This window comes from Phascolarctos cinereus, unplaced genomic scaffold (genome assembly GCF_003287225.1).
Source record: "Phascolarctos cinereus isolate Bilbo 61053 unplaced genomic scaffold, phaCin_HiC Scaffold_3;HRSCAF=262, whole genome shotgun sequence".
Lineage (NCBI taxonomy): Eukaryota > Metazoa > Chordata > Mammalia > Diprotodontia > Phascolarctidae > Phascolarctos > Phascolarctos cinereus.
In genome coordinates this window covers 6,767,459-6,782,298 of record NW_027555736.1, presented here as the reverse complement: position 1 = coordinate 6,782,298, position 14,840 = coordinate 6,767,459, and the positions used below count along the sequence as shown (strand labels likewise).

The 14,840-nt window shown below is 37.9% G+C and overlaps 1 long non-coding RNA gene across 1 annotated transcript; it reads left to right on the top strand.

Annotated features, from left to right (window-relative positions):
- Positions 1-447: 447 nt before the first annotated feature.
- Positions 448-2,704, top strand: LOC144456166 (uncharacterized). The gene is made up of 2 exons (XR_013485079.1): positions 448-615; positions 2,565-2,704. It is a non-coding gene; the product is annotated as an uncharacterized LOC144456166 (long non-coding RNA).
- Positions 2,705-14,840: the final 12,136 nt, after the last annotated feature.

The following is a 14,840-nucleotide window of genomic DNA, read 5'->3' as shown; positions in this document are numbered from 1 at the left end:
TCCATTTAATATTTAATTTTTATTTATATTTAATTTTCTTTTGAAACCCACATGTTAAAGTCATCTAGAATTATTTTTATAATTGAGTTATTTTTACATTTTAGTTAGCTTTACTTTCCTTAGACACTACGACTATTGGAGCATGTATTTTTAGTGAGGACATTGCCCCTCCCACTCTCCCTTTCCTTTACTGTACCATTTTGTATTTTTTTTACTTGCTTTTGCCCAGAACATCTCTTTATTTGCTTTTTTCCTGTAATGACCTCAAAATTTAAAAAAAATGAGCCTGAGAAAAAGTTTAGAAATTAAAATAAAAGAATGAAAAAGATAACAATGAAGGAGAAAAAAAATCACTAGAAATGATACTACATACTAAAGCAGTAGTCAAAATTGGTATGAGTCAAACATTTAAAAATAGATAGTGAAAGCGTCTAGATAAACAGGACCCAGAACCAAGCAAGGAGAATTGTGCAGTGTTCATTAAATCTGAGCACATAAACTACTTGGGGGAAAGAGTCTTTACTTAAGAAGAACTGTTGGGAAAACTGGAATGTGACTTGCTATCAATGTTCATTAAACTAGTATCTTACATAATGGACAACAACATCAAAACAGGTAAGTGATCTAAATATAGGAAGGAAATGTTAAAATAAAGATCAAGTAAGAATGGAAGAGAAAGTAAATTTCAAAAGTATTACTAGATTGAGGGGTATTTTAAAAAGGGGTGAGTTAGAAATGATAACAAAAGACAAAATAAAAAAAATTTCAGCAAGTTTTTTAAAGCCTTACATTTGAAACTTAAATAAAAATGTGATTAAAAAACCAGTACCATTAAAATAAAAATCTTGAATAGGATAAATCTTTGTATTAAATATCTCTAATGAAAGTCTTATGTCTAAATAGGAACTGAAATAAATATAAGACCAAGATCCATTCTCCAATAAATAAGTGATGAAAGAATATTAAAAGTTTTCTAAAGAACAATTGTAAAGTGTCAACAAACACATAAAAAATGTTTGAAATCATTAATATTAAAATAATTTCGAATTGAATTACTAAACTGCTGATATATTTTCACCCATTGATCTCACTATGGGTCATATATACTAATTAAGTCAGATAGAAATAAAAGACTAATATATATCCATATATTAATAACATTACTTTTTGTTGTAGCCAAAAACAGTAAATAAATTGAGTGCTTTAGTACTGGGGAATGGCTGAACAAGCTGTGACTTATGAGTATAATAGGCTGCCACTGTGTTGCAAGAAGCCAGGAATTACAAGAAACAAAGCAAGATTTGTATGAATTAATGTAGATTAGGAAGCAGAACCAGGAGTAAAAATACAATAACTACAGTCATGTGAATTAAAAGAACAGCCTGAGGAAGATGAACTTGGAATAATTATAGCGGTCGATGTCAGGCCTGAAGATAAGGAAGGGGGAACCTCCTTTGTTTTTGCATAGAGGTAGAAGATGCTAAATCTTACATAAGTCATGAGCAGCAGGATGGGGGGGGCAATGTTGGTTGGTTTTTCTGTATTGTGGAGGGGGAAGCGATAGCAATAAAGAACTGTGATACGAAAGCGAAAGACAAACAAAATTGATTCTTTTTTAATGAAACCCTTTAACAGTCTTACCTAGTCCTTGAAACATGTATATATTTGGGGATATATACTTTGGATTTCCATGCTATTGGGGCTGGTTTCCTTTTCTTTTTTTTCTGTTTAATGCCTTTGAATGTCAAATGCCCTCATCGTCTCTGGTGTCTTCAGCAGGAGTGACATAAATTCCTTTACTTTTGCTGAAAATCTACATTTTTCTATTAATGGTTAAGCTCAACTTTGTATCATGGGTGCTTGGGTGTTCAATTTAATTTGACTTTTTGGGTCATCACTTTCTTTTTTTTTCTTCTATTTTGATGGAGACACAATGGTATTATGTAACTTGGCTCAATATCCTTCTTATACATGACAGATTTCCCTCATCCAATTAAAAATTTTGCTCCTAAATGCTGTTTTTCTTTATCTTAGGCACATATTTTCAGAGTGAATGGAACTGGAGCTTTTTTTGCTTTGATTTCCATGAATTCTATCAATCTGTATATTGTCAGTTGTTTCCAAAATGCCAAGAAAATGTGTCTTACATTATTTCCTGTAGTACAATATTCAGGATTTTTATTTTATTGTATTTTCCTGGGAGACATAATTCTTAGATTTTTCTTGTCACAGTCTGTCTTAATGATTAGTTGTTTTGACTTAAAGAGAACCTAGATAATCTTCCAATTTTGCTATCTTAATATTGGTCTCATATTTTAAATTCCATCTCTGTATTTTTTTTAAGTTTTGAACTTGCCAACTCTTTAGAGAGAATCCCTTACATGGGAAATATTCTCTATAATTGGTTTTAAGTGATTCATTTTCTTATTTCTTTTTTTAGTCCTTTTTTGAGCATGCTAATATCTATTCTTATTTCATTATTTTAGAGTGAATTTTATTGTTCTCTCCTTTTATGTATCACCATAGTTTTTTTCCCCCCAGTAACCCTCCCTTTCCTTTCCCAGATAGCCATCCCATAAAACAAAAAGAAAAATAGTTACAGAAGACAACAAGAACAAAACAGAGGAAGAAAAGAAAACACCAAAATGTGACCAATATATTGAAAAACTTTGAAAATATGTGAAAAATAAAACATACTTGTGGGTTTCCTGTCTTTACAAATCAGTGAGTTGGGGATTTCTTCTCATTTCTCTTCTTTGCAGGGCAGGCTTGTTAATTTTACATCTTTAATTTTGATAGTTTTTTTTATTATTCTTTCTGTTTACATTTTGGAAGTCATTGTGCACATTATTTTCTTTGCTCTGATGATTTAACTCTGTGCCAGATCATGTGAGAATTTCCTTGCTTCTCTATAGCCATCATTTCTTATAATCCAGTTGCATTCATAATTTGTTTAGCTATTCCTCAATCAATGGGCATCTACTTTGTTTACAATTCTCTGCTACCACAAACAATACTGTTATTTATATCTTGGTGTATATGTGGTTTTCCTTCTTATCAATGACCTCCTTGGAGGATAAGTTTAGCAATGAAATCTCTTGGTCAAAAGTTGTAGAAATTGTAATTCCTTTATTTGCAAGACTCCCAATTACTTTAGAAACTTGTTTACTAATAAACAGCTCCATCAATAATGCACTTGTCTTCCTCCCTGCCCACAATTCCTCCAACATTTAGTATCCCCATCTTTTATCATCTTTTCCTGTTTCATAGTTATGATATCAAACCTCAGGGTTGTTTTGATTTGCATTTCTCTTATTAGTGATTTTCATTCTTTCATGTGTTTGGAAACAGTCTATAGTTCTTTTGAGATATTCTCAATTTTTTAACCAACTCCAAATAGTTTTGATGATAGCTATTATACAATATTATTTTTGGAGACCTGTAAATGCTCATCCCCCTTAGTCACACCCCACTTCTTTTCATATTTCCCTTTATGCATTAGATCTTTTGTTTCTCCACAGCAATTTTGTTACTATTTTACCAAATTCTACAAAGCACCCCTTTGAACTTTTATTGATATAACATTAAAATGATAAACTGTTTCTTCCTTTGATTTTACTGATCATCTAAGTACTCCATAGATTCTTCAGGCTGTTTAGTAACATTTCTAGATTTTTGTATTATTCTCGTTGTAGTGTTTCCCCTATATTTTAGAAATAGTTGCTTTGTTTTAGTCCATGATATTTATTATATTGAGAAGGGGAAAAGGGAAGGGAAAGAAATAAACATTTCTATAGTGCCTACTATGTTCCAGGCACTGTGCTAATTGCTTCTTACAAAAATTACCTCTTTTGGATATTTACTTATATTTTCCTTCTCTGCTGATTTTTCTGGGAGGTTTTCCTTATAATGAGCTCTTTTCTAGCTGCTTCTCCAGCATTTATCTACTCCCTTTCAGACATTTCTTGCTTGAAGGGCTAGAGGGCAGCTTTGTTTAGACACATTCTCTTACTCTGACATATTGCTGGAATACCACATGTCTGGCTCTTGATGAAGCCAGGCTGCCTTGTTATGATCTTTGCTTCCTTTTCTAAATGTTCCTTTCTTCCCTTTAATGATATTTCCTAAAAATTTCCCAGAAACTAGAGTAGAACATAAAGTCCTTCAGTTTGAAGAATTCACTTTCATTCCTTTTTTGGAGATAGAAAAGCTTTAACTTTTTGCAATCCAGTGGTTTGCCATGACAAAGAAACTCATCACTGAATAGCCAGTATGCAAGTGAGGATTCTCTCTGTTCTTATCTATAATGGCTCTTGGAAAGCACACCGAGTGTATTTTTTGTGTGGTAGAACATGCCAGAGCTTGCATTATAATGGTATAGCTTTCAAGAACAGAGGGTCATCACCAAAACTTGATGAGGCATTTGTGTAGGGTATGGGTATAGACAAAAAATGTATCAAATGGGAAAACATGGATGGTTTCTCATCTACCCTGTTGGTGGAAGTATCTCCATTTATATGGTCACAAACATGCAGGAGCATTTGAGTAATCCTGCTATGCTTGTTCCATGTTCCACCAATTTTCAAAAATCGTGGAAAGCTGGTTATCAAACACATATGACTTTTTTACCTTAGTAATCTGTTGCATGCTTCATTTGGACTTGGTAAACTGAATTAGTAGATAATAGCTAGATTTTTTCTTACAATCTCCTCAGTTAGTTTAGGTATTAATTGTCTATTGGACATTTTTGTTCTATTTTTTTCAATCCAAAGGTCTTCCTCCTCAGCAAAGAAAATGACAAAAATATAATAAGATTTGAAAATCTCTTCTTTCTATTTGCTGTTAACACCATCCTATCCACCCTGAGCAGTTATCCTAGCCCTTTGTTAATAGTACTCTTTCCCTCACTATGACATTTTGAAACCTTCCCTTTTTCTTTTCTTTAGCTTTCATTAATAGCTTTGGCTCATTCTGATCTTTATCTTTCTTGAAAATATTTTTTTCTGGAATTTTTTCAGGTATGTCTTAGTCATCTTCCATTTGGAAGACCTTGCTTCCAATTTCTTAAATGTCTTTTAAAAATTCAGGTTTCTTTATGAATTTCCTGTGCGTCCAAATAGATATCTCTGCACAACTAGTCTTTCCCTTCCTGTTGTAATTGTTTCACTTTGAGTCTTTAGAATTCCATTCTTGAAAGTTATCCATCCTTCCAAAATAAACTTAAAATAAAGGGGTTGGAATAGATGACTTCTGAGGCCATTTGAAGCTGTTGGTATATTACCCCTCTTTACTTCACTTGCAAAATTTTATTTCATGTATTCTCTATTCTTTATCTCAACCCTTTGAAATCCACTTTTCTCCAAGTGTAGAGTATATGTTATATTATACCCAGTTTTCAAATTCCCTATCAGAAATTGCAAGTAATGTTAGTTGGCTATGGTCTCTTCTTAATGAAGCCATGCCATGCCTTGCCAGACAGCTCTTTCTTTTCTATATGCTCAGTAGCCATACATTTCTAGAATTTTACCATGAATGAAAGTCAAGCTCATTGATCTGCAAATTATCAACACAGCATTCTTTCTTTGATTCCTTCTTTACTTCCTTTCACTTCTTCTTTTCCTTTCCTTTCCTTTCCTTTCCTTTCCTTTCCTTTCCTTTCCTTTCCTTTCCTTTCCTTTCCTTTCCTTTCCTTTCCTTTCCTTTCCTTTCCTTTCCTTCCTTTCCTTTCCTTTCCTTTCCTTTCCTTTCCTTTCCTTTCCTTTCCTTTCCTTTCCTTTCCTTTCCTTTCCTTTCCTTTCCTTTCCTTTCCTTTCCTTTCCTTTCCTTTCCTTTCCTTTCTTCCTTCCTTCTCACCCAGGTCTCAGGTTCGACCTAGTGTGTCAACACCAGGGGGAAGGCAATTATTTTTGCCCTCAGATGTAGAAAAGGTGCTCTGTTAAGAAATAAGAACAGTTTGTATGCATGATAACTTACAAAGAATGTGCTTTCTGCATAAAGGATGTTTCCTTCATAGGATTTTTAAGAAGCCACTTCCAAAACCAGTGCCATTTTATTTTTCATCAATCATGAGAGGAAATCTGGATTTCCAATAATCAGACTGGAATGCCAGACTGCTTGGCAAGCTGTTTCGGCTGCTAAATGGCATGCATCTTTCACTGGCTCATTCTAGCTGCTGGTAGGTGGCAGTGTTCCCCATGTCTCCTGAAACACATATTTGGTGAGTTTCTCATCCAAGGCCAATGGAGCCAGGTTTGCCCCTCTTGGAGCAATTCTCATCTACAATTCTTATCTTCCAAAGGCTTTCCTGACATTCAAAAATTAATCAGCTAATCAGTCATTCATTAAAATATTCCATTTAAAGCCACTTGCTGGATGCTCATCATGAAGAGGCTAAGCCAGGTGCTGCAAACAGATGCTGACACAAGACATGCTGCAGAGCTGTGGTTCAGTTACTTCCAAAGAAGCCAGAGCCTCAGAGGTAAAGCACTGGAGAGCCCCTGCACTCGGCCATGACACAAGTGATCTGTAACCTCAAAACTCATTGAATGTAAATATGGAATCTACCACTTTTTGCTTCCCAGGTCCCAACTATAAGGTCCTCAGAACATTGACCCGACTGGTTATTATGAACAGGCCCAAAATTCTCATCAGTCTAAAGGAAGAATTCTGGCCAAACGATGTCTCTGGGTCCTTAATTTATTAATACACTAAGTAAAATCATTTCTCTGTCTCTCTCTCTCTCTCTCTCTCTCTCTCTCTCTCTCTCTCTCTCTCTCTCTCTCTCTGTCTCTCTGTCTCTGTGTCTCTCTCTCTCTCTGTCTCTCTGTCTCTCTCTCTGTCTCTCTCTCTCTCTCTCTCTCTCTCTCTCTCTCTCTCTTCTCTCTCTCTCTCTCTCTATCTCTCCAGATGGGTAGAGAAGGATAGATAGATAAACAGACAGGAAGATGATACAGATGATAGCTATCTCAGGATAATGGCATTGCTTTGCTAGGACTTACAACTTCATTGGGTTTTTTTCTCCATCTATTTGCCAGGTAAAATTGACCTATCAGGACAAAAAAAAAAACAACCAAGAGTAGAAATTAAAATTGTCCATATCTGTGCTCATGTGGAGGAAGACATTTTGTCTTGCTTGTCTTCCCCCCCCCCTCAATCTTGCCTCCATGCAAAGTCACTTTTTCATTAGAGCTTCTACCCAAAGAATTGGCAGTTTGGAAATTAGGTTCTCATCACCATAATTGTCATCAGCATCAGCATCATTATAGTGATGTATTAGAATAAACATATTTTGCCAATATATCTATTACTCAGTCCTTTTCTGAGGACTCCCTCCATAAATCCATAACTCTACCCTCTTTTTCATTCCCCTTTGGACAAATTACTAATCAGCTAGCTTTAGTGGACTTAGACTGCTCCTTCAATGATGGAAACACAATCCATCATGGTACCTGTATTTGAGACATTTCCAGGAAGGTAGGACCTGCCAGAGCTTGGTTTCTACTGCCACATCCTTTGAGGGCTCAGGGTTACCTCCACCATCCAATGAGGCCCTGGAAGAGGAACTTTTTGAAGAAATTCTATAAGCTATAGTAGTAAGTAGAGCACTGGTATTAGGGTCATCTAGATTTGCATTTGAATCCTAAAATTAAGTAATGTAACCATGGGCAAGTTACCTAACCTTTCTTAAATTTAGTTTACTCATCTATAAAATGGGGATAATAATAGCACCTGCTTCACAGAGTTTTTGTGGAGATCAAATGGAATAATGTACATAAAGTGGTTTGAAAAGCCATGACACTATCTAGAATCTATCTATTATTATTGTTGTTGTTGTTATTATTATATTATTAAAATGCTTTAAAATTTTACAAGAGCTCAGTATATTTTTATCGTTATCAACTTCTCTATAAGATAAGTAGTACAGGCATTGTTGACTCCATTTTACAGATGGTGAAACTGAAATTTAGAAAGGAAATAATATTAGAGCAAATGCACAAAAGTACCAAGTGACAGAGGTAGGAATCAATGCCAGTTCTTCTGATTCTAAATTCTCTCCTTTGTCCCAATATCACCATTCTCCCTTCTTCACTTGTCAAGTTTTCTTTTTGGCTATGACTAAACAATGACAAAATAGAGTTGAACAAGTTCATCGACACATTCATTTATAAGCATTTATTCAGTGACTACTCTGGGTCAGACTGTGTCTGAGTCATTAGAGATACCAAGTCCCAAACAAATATGGTTTCCCCTTCGCTCTCCTGGAGTTTAGAGACCTCTATGGAGAAATCATGCATATTTGGATAAGTAAGCACCAACAAGATACAAGCAAATCCTGCTACAAGGTATGGGACTCACAACTAGGGGACTGGGAAAGACCTGAACTGTTCCTTGAAGGCAGCCTCCATTGATTCTCTGAGTTGGGAGTACATTCCAGTTTGTGGGCACAGTCTGAGAAAGAGGAGTGAGAGGAGATGACATGCTACGAGTGGAGACGAGCAAGGACAATTTAGCTGGCACCTCAAATCATGAAGAAGACCACCATGCTATCAGCTGAGAGACTTTGAAGACAAATTGGGAAGAGATTTAAAGGAGGAAAGTGAGGAGTTGTTATTTTGTCTTCCAGCTGATAGGGAGCCACTGCAGCTTCTTGAGAGGGGAGAGTGATAAGGTCAAATTGTTATTTCATAATATGAAGTTGGCTGCTGTGTGGAACTACAAGCATTCTGCTATTTGACCTTTTAAAAAGAAGATGGAAAAGTACCCTAGTCCCTGCCCTCAAGGGATGTCTGCTCTAGTGGAAGGGATAGAAAGACACATATACAAAGAACTAGTTTGAAAAGTACAAAGTGATAGATACCTAGAAGAGTGGAGACAACCAAAGAGAATAACAGCATGAGGAATTTGAGAAGTGAGCAATGTCCCAAGGTATGCTAGTAAACATTTAACAACCACCTCTCTAAAACAAACAAGCAAAGAAAAACACAACCAAACAACAAGAATAACAAACTAGTACACATCACCTCCCTTTTAAATTTCATCTGCATTATTAACATTTTCTCTATCACTTTGTTAAAGGTAATTCTAGGCTATCAGCAACGTCATAAATCAAGGCATGGGTGCTTTTTGGCCACTTTCCAAGGAGTAAATGCTCACACTGAAAATTTAACAATCAGTTCTCTTGAGCCAGGAAGAATTGGCTCTAGCATGCGCCTGGCGGAGAGAACTTTTCTAGTTGAGGAAATCTATAAACTTTCATAGAAGAGCCAGTCTCTGACTCAGGGGTCTCAGGGTCAGTCAATGTGGTAAAAACACATTCAATTAAAGGTCATGGTTGGTTGGTTCCATTTAAACAAAGCAGCCAGTGAAAGGAGGGAAAATTTAATTTTCAATGGTTTGCTTTGGACTTGTTGAGATACCATCTTCAGATTTCCACACTGCTGCCGCACAACCCAGACAAAAATTTGACGTGGAAACCAATAATTTTCTTTATCCTATCATACCTTTAGGCCAAAATGGCCAGGATTCTCCTTTAGTGGTTCATCTGTGATTTTGCAAAGATAAGTAAATTACAGGACAATTTAAATTTTCCTGCACAAGAGTCAATGAGTCCATCCATGAACCATTTTTTTTTAGTACTTATCATGTGCTAGGTACTGTGTTGAAAGTAAGGAAATTATTTGAGAAGGTAATATTGAGGGTGACACCAGAAACTATTAATGAGCTTGGGAAGGGATAAAGAGCATCCACGATGGAATTCAGACGTTCTGGGCTGCTAACGGCACTTAGGAATCAACATTCCAAGAAAACGACAGAATGGGTACTTGATGTAGACCTAACAGGTAATACCAAGAATCAATTAGGAGAGCAAGGAATAGCTACCTATCAGATCTATGGAAAAGGGAAGGATTTTTGACCAAACAAGAGACAGAGAGGATTACCAGGTATCAAATGGATAGTTTTGGTTACATTAAGTTTAAAAAAGTTTTTGCAAAAACAAAACCAATGCAACCAAGATTAGAAGGAAAGCAGAAAGCTGGGAAATAATTTTTACAGCCAGTGTCTCTGATAAAGGCCTTATTTCTCAAATATAGAGAACTGAGTTAAATTTATAGGAATATAAGTCATTTCCCAATTGATAAATAGTCAAAGGACATCAACAGGCAGTTTTCAGATGAAGAAATCAAAGCTATCTGTAGTATATGAAAAAAAAGGCTCTAAATCACTATTGATTAGAGAAATGAAAATTAAAACAACTCTGAGATGCTACTTCAAAGATATCAGATTGGCTAATATGTCAGAAAAGGAAAATTATAAATGTTGGAGAGGTTGTACTAAAATTGGTACACTAATGTGATGTTGGTAGAATGGTGAACTGATCTAACCATTCTGCAGAACAATTTGGACCTATGCCAAAAGGACAATCAAACTGTGTATACCCTTTGATCCAGCAAAACCACTAATAGGTCTATAACCCAAAGAGATCATAAAAACTGGGAAAGGACCCACATGTACAAAAATATTTATAGCATCTCTTTTTGTGGTGGCAAAGAATTGGAAATGGAAGGGATATCCATCAACTGGGGAATGGCTGAACAAATTATGGTATATGAATGTAATGGAACACCATGTGCTATAAGAAATGATGAGCAGGCAGATTTCAGAGAAACCTGGAAAGACTTACATCAACTGATGCTGAGTGAAATGAGCAAAACCAGGAGAATATTGTACACAGTGAAAGTGACTTTGTGCGATGATCAACTATGATTGACTTAGCTCTTCTCAGCAATACAATGATTCAAGACAATTCTCAAAAACTCCTGATGAAAAAATGTTATTCACATCCAGAGAAAGAGCTGATAGTCTGACTGCAGATCAAAGAATACTATTTTTATTTTATTTTTTGTGCTGTTTTTCTTTTGTGCTATTTCTTCTTTCACATGACTAATATGTAAATATGTTTTACATGATTGTGCATATCTAACCTATATGAAATTGCTTATTGTCTTAGGGAAGGGGAAGGGGAGGGAGGGAGGGAGGTAAAATTTGGAACTCAAAATTTTATTTAGAAATGAATGTTAAAAATTGTCTTTACATTTAATTGGGAAAAAAATAATCAATGTTTTCAGTCCAAAGGAATTAACGTGGGTGCTAGTGATTGATGGGAGCTGTTTTTTAAATGGACATTTAAAAAGAGCTACAGGGAACTTGTCAGCATGCCTTTCATCAGTTTCATGTTTGATCCTTTAACCAAAACTGGAATTCCAACCAATGGCCAGCCCAATCTTCCCCCAGACCAGCCTTCCTGACACCACTGAGCAGCCTTCCTGACACCACTACCCAGCCTCCCCACAAAGATCTGCACCTCGTTAAGGCTTACTTCTGGTGGCTACTGATTTCACTGTCTTGGTATCCAACCTGGGTTCTCCCTTTCCACCTGCTGATAATAATATTAATTAATACTAGCTAATATTTATAGAGTGCTTTCAGTTTTTCAAAGTGTTTTACCTATTTTATCACATTTGTTCCTCTAATTATCTTGGGAGGCAGGTGTTATTATTATCTCCATTTTACTGAGGAGAAAATTGAGGCAGGTGGAGGTTAAGTGACTTGCCTAGGAGCACAACAAGTAGTAAGTGCTCCAGGAAGGATCTGAACCCAGGCTTTACCCACCTATACCATTTTGAACATTTTCTTTCTGACCTTTAACCCCCCCAAGCCCTTCCTCTGCTCTATCAACCTAACCTTGATCTATGCCCACTAATTAGTAGACAGGATTCTTGAGTGGGGTCACTCTGAAATGAATCACTTGGTTGCTAACACTTTAATCATCAGCAACTCAAAAGAGAGGAGGCAGGTGTGCAGTCCTTGGCCTTCGCTGAAAGCCTTTCTAGACTGGTAAACCTTGGCAAGACTAGTCTTATGCTGGAAAGGCCTGTGAGATCCCAGGGACCCCTCTATGCTGTGAGAAAACATCAAGGAAGGGCTTTAGAGGGAGAAGTTGCACATGTGGCAAAATTAATTAGGTCAGTGCTCCCTTCTCCACTCCTGACTGCCTTGCTTTTTCTCTCTCCAGGGTTGAACCCATCATCTTCTGAAAGTCAGGCTTATTCCCAGGATGGAAAAAGCCCTCCACATTGAAGGATTCTGCTTGGATGACATTAGTCATTAAAATCTTGGATGCCCATGTCTCCAAATGGTCCAAATTTCCCAGTCACTTGAGGTCTGCAAATCTGGGAAGAATCCTTGGCTCTGGTGAGCTTCAAAGGATATTGGAGAGCAGTTGCTTCTCTTGTGGCAATTTCTGGGCCACCTAAAATTTCTATTTTTTATTTCTAATTTCTACTTCTGAGGCCACCTAAAGCAAAGAGGAGGAGGGGGAGAAGAATAATGTGCCTTTATAAAGAAAGGAACGGAGCTTTTCTTATTATCAGAAAGGCTTGGCTTAGGTCAATTGTCCATTAACCCCAAACAATGCCAACTTCAGTGATAGCTACCTTTCACTCACAGGTGGAGTTATGGACCTTAAGAGGTCAGTGTGCCTTTAAGAAAAACCAAAACCAAAGCAAAACAAAAATCAGCAATTATGACACCTTCACTACCTGGAAGGCTCTGTACTGTTAGTCACCAAGGGAACAAAGAAGAAAACACGATTCATTTGCTGTCTGAAATCCATTTGGGGTGGGGGATGTCACAATATGTTTATGGAGAAGCATGATCCAAACCAGGATTGAATGGCAGAATGTAGTCTACTAGGGGGAGCACTGAGGTCAGAGGGCCTGGGGTCAAGCCTGGACTCTAGGTGACCTTGGGCCTCCCTGTGGAACCCACTTCTTCTCCCTAAAGTGAGGGGGCTAGGCTAAAGCATCATGAAGGTGCCTCCCAGCTCTAAATATAAGCTTATGGGGCAGACCTGTACTGCTTGTGGGAGCCTCAGAGGAATGGTTGAGGCAGCTCACAAATCCTCAGCCTCTGGCTGCTTCTGTGTTAACGTGTGGGCCAGCCCTTACTCACAGACTGGTACTTAAATGCTTGGGGTCCGGTACGGTCTTCTGATTGTTTAGCGTGTGTGTATCTTTGCCCATCAGGAACATAATGATGCTACCCCGTGGGCACTGGCCACCCATTCATGGCCAGCCACATCATGGAGAGGGGACCTTCCTCACCTAATCTCAAAGCACCTATTTTTTTTAAACATTGACCCCTCTGTAGTATTTGATACTAATGTCCACACCTCTGCTGTAGCCACTGCTGCCACCCTGTCTCCTCCACTCCGCTCCTTCTGATCATCTCTTCTCTCTCAGTTTTCCTGGCACTGTCAATTGTATTTCTTCTCCTACCCATATAACTGCTTCTTCTCAGACTCCTTTTTCAGAACAATCATAATTTTTCAACTCCCTCTAGGTGGATCAACCCAAGGGCTTTGTCCTGCGCCTTCTTCTCTTCTATTCCTCCACCCTTGGTGATTTCAGTTCTCATGAGTCCAAGCTCCCATGATGAAGAAGCCCCCTTCCAGGGAGTGGATCATTGAAACAGTCTTTGCCCTATCCAATGTTTCCATCCTCTCTCAGCTCTCACCCTTCCTCCAGACAACTATTATATTTATATTCCTACAGAACCAGTCTGACCTTGGTACTGCCCATTTCAAAAAGGATCAATGGCTCCCTCTTGCCCCTGAGTTAAAATATGAAGTCCTATGTTTGGCACCTTTGCAGTTAGGTGGAAGCCTACATTGCCAGCTTTTTACACATCCTTCTCCCTCATGTATCCTATGTTCTGGCTAAATTGACCTACCAAGGAGATTTCCTCTCCCATCTCTGCACCTTTGCCCAAACTGTCCTTCCCTTCTCCCCACCTCTACCCCATATTTGGAACAAACTCCTTCCCCACATCTCCCTAAGAATCTCTGGATTCCTCCACGGCTCAGCTCAAGCATCAAGTGAAGACATGGCTAATCCACCCCCTTGCTAGTGCCAGACTCCCCTCAAATAATTCGGGTTTGACTTTACAGAAATTCTGCTTTTACTTATCAATGTACTCTGTATTGTTGTATTTTGACACATTATAAGCTCCTTGAGGTTAGGGATGGTTTCTCTCTTTCCTCTCTCTCTTTCCTCTCTCTCTCTCTCTCTCTCTCTCTCTCTCTCTCTCTCTCTCTCTCTCTCTCACTGTCTCTCTCTCTCTCTCTCACTCTCTCTCTCTCTCTCTCTCTCTCTCTCTCTCTCTCTCTCTCTCTCACTCTCTCTCTCTCTCTCTCACTCTCTTCTCTCTCTCTCTCTCTCTCTCTCTCTCCCTCCCTCTCTCTCTCTCTCTCTCTCTCTCTCTCTCTCTCTCTCTCTCTCTCTCTCACTCTCACTCTCTCTCCCCCTCTCTCTCTCTCTCTCTCTCTCTCTCTCTCTCTCTCTCTCTCTCTCTCATCCACTCAAAGCAACATTCACAAAGTGAACATTTGTTTACTTGAAGTAGTAAATAGTGGTATTTTTGGATAACTGCTGGTTCTTGGATATCTCCAGCCTTAATAATCCTCATTTTCATTTCATTTCATTTCATTTCATTGACTGTAATAATAGCTAATGCAGGTAGTATGACCATTGCATCTATGCTGTGGGGAGGTTGGGTAACTGGCACATGAGCACATTATGAATGAGTGTCCTTGCTCAGATTTGAACCCAAGGTTCTCTTGTCTCCAGGTCCATTGCTCTTGAAAGTATGCCCTTACCTCTGGAGCTTCCAGAGTTTCTGACCCCTACCATGCCAGTGCACACACACAGACATACATGTGCAAGTACACACACACACATACACACACACACAGAGCTTCCCTGAGCTTCATGATTCTTGTT